Genomic DNA, 2,567 nt, shown 5'->3' with positions numbered 1-2,567 from the left:
AGGACTACCATGGTTGCAACGGGTAACGGAGAATCAGGGTTTGATTCCGGAGAGGGAGCCTGAGAAACGGCTACTACATCTAAGGAAGGCAGCAGGCACGTAAATTACCCACTCCCAGCTCGGGGAGGTAGTGACGAAAAATAACAATACAGGACTCATATCCGAGGCCCTGTAATTGGAATGAGTACACTTTAAATCCTTTAACAAGGACCTATTGGAGGGCAAGTCTGGTGCCAGCAGCCGCGGTAATTCCAGCTCCAATAGCGTATATTAAAGTTGTTGCGGTTAAAACGTTTGTAGTTGAACTTGTGCTTCATACGGGTAGTGCAACTTACAATTGTATTGTTGTATGTAAGCGTATTACCGGTGGAGTTCTTATATATATTTAGGTACTTGTACTTTTTTATATGTTCCTCCTATTTAAAAACCTGCATTAGTGCTCTTCATCGAGTGTTATTGTGGGCCGGTACAATTACTTTGAACAAATTAGAGTGCTTAAAGCAGGCTTTAAATGCCTGAATATTCTGTGCATGGGATAATGAAATAAGACCTCTGTTCTGCTTTCATTGGTTTTCAGATCAAGAGGTAATGATTAATAGAAGCAGTTTGGGGCATTAGTATTACGACGCGAGAGGTGAAATTCTTGGACCGTCGTAAGACTAACTTAAGCGAAAGCATTTGCCAAAGATGTTTTCATTAATCAAGAACGAAAGTTAGAGGTTCGAAGGCGATCAGATACCGCCCTAGTTCTAACCATAAACGATGCCAGCTAGCAATTGGGTGTAGCTACTTTTATGGCTCTCTCCGTCGCTTCCCGGGAAACCAAAGCTTTTGGGCTCCGGGGGAAGTATGGTTGCAAAGCTGAAACTTAAAGGAATTGACGAAAGGGAACCACCAGGAGCCTGCGGCTTAATTTGAGTCAACATGGGAAAACTTACCAGGTCCGAACATAAGTGTGTAAGACAGATTGATAGCTCTTTCTCGAATCTATGGGTGGTGGTGCATGGCCGTTCTTAGTTCGTGGAGTGATTTGTCTGGTTAATTCCGATAACGAACGACACTCAAATATATTAAATAGATATCTTCAGGATTATGGTGTTGAAGCTTATATAGCCTTCATTCATGGTGGCAGTAAAATGTTTATTGTGTTTGAATGTGTTTATATAAGTGGAGCCGTACCTGTTGGTTTGTCCCATTATAAGGACACTAGCTTCTTAAATGGACAAATTGCGTCTAGCAATAATGAGATTGAGCAATAACAGGTCTGTGATGCCCTTAGATGTCCTGGGCTGCACGCGCGCTACAATAAAAGTATCAACGTGTATTTCGTACACCGAGAGGTCCGGGTAAACCGCTGAACCACTTTCATGCTTGGGATTGTGAACTGAAACTGTTGACATGAACTTGGAATTCCCAGTAAGTGTGAGTCATTAACTCGCATTGATTACGTCCCTGCCCTTTGTGCACACCGCCCGTCGCTACTACCGATTGAATTATTTAGTGAGGTCTCCGGATGTGATCACTGTGACGCCTTGTGTGTTGCGGTTGTTTCGCAAAAGTTGACCGAACTTGATTATTTAGAAGAAGTAAGAGTCGTAACAAGGTTTCCGTAGGTGAACCTGCGGAAGGATCATTATTATTTTAATGCATCTAACCGTTAATAAATTAAATTTGTTTTTCTCTTTTAGGGAATTGCAATATTTAATAAATTAAGTAACTAATAAATATAAATATTTTATTCAATCATATGAGATACAATTATGCAACATATAATAATTTAAATTAGCTAAAAACCGTTTGTTATGTATTATTATTATTATATACTGTATTAAGAGTGTTTTATGTGTTTTGGATAAAATAAAAAACTGCGTGTATATGTACCATAATATACATGCGTTGCAAAATGTATTGTGCGCATACATTGGTTCGCAACACCTAAAGAAAAACAATGCTGTACCTGTTTGCATGTTAACGCTTTACATATGTTGATCATAATAAATAAATTTAGCTAAAATATACTTGTCATATATCTTATTATTATCGATTATGTAAAACAAAGACATTTCGCAACATTTATTTAGGTATAAAATAAATTTTATTGAAGGAATTGATATATGCCAGTAAAATGGTGTATTTTTAATTTCTTTCAATAAAAAATATTATTAACGTAATGAAATAAAAAATTGTATCACTCTAAGCGGTGGATCACTCGGCTCATGGGTCGATGAAGAACGCAGCAAACTGTGCGTCATCGTGTGAACTGCAGGACACATGAACATCGACATTTTGAACGCATATCGCAGTCCATGCTGTTACGCATGTACTTTAATTAATTTTTTAGTGCTGCTTGGACTACATATGGTTGAGGGTTGTAAGACTATGCTAAAAAAGTTGTTTAAAATTTTTCGGAATTTTAAGCACATTGTATATTGTTGGATAATATAAGTGTGAATCTAAAAAGTTCTCGGTTAAGATATTCATAATATGAATTAATAAATGAATATACTAAAACTCTGTTGCATGAGAAATTTGAAGAATTATATGTTCTTTATTCATTTCAAATAATA

The 2,567-nt window shown here is 37.0% G+C and overlaps 1 pseudogene; it reads left to right on the top strand.

Annotated features, from left to right (window-relative positions):
- Nucleotides 1-2,189: 2,189 nt before the first annotated feature.
- LOC133849812 (5.8S ribosomal RNA) lies at nucleotides 2,190-2,346 on the top strand (annotated as a pseudogene).
- Nucleotides 2,347-2,567: the final 221 nt, after the last annotated feature.

This window comes from Drosophila sulfurigaster, unplaced genomic scaffold (genome assembly GCF_023558435.1).
Source record: "Drosophila sulfurigaster albostrigata strain 15112-1811.04 unplaced genomic scaffold, ASM2355843v2 contig_56_pilon, whole genome shotgun sequence".
Taxonomy (NCBI): domain Eukaryota; kingdom Metazoa; phylum Arthropoda; class Insecta; order Diptera; family Drosophilidae; genus Drosophila; species Drosophila sulfurigaster.
This window is presented reverse-complemented; position numbering and strand designations above follow the sequence as displayed.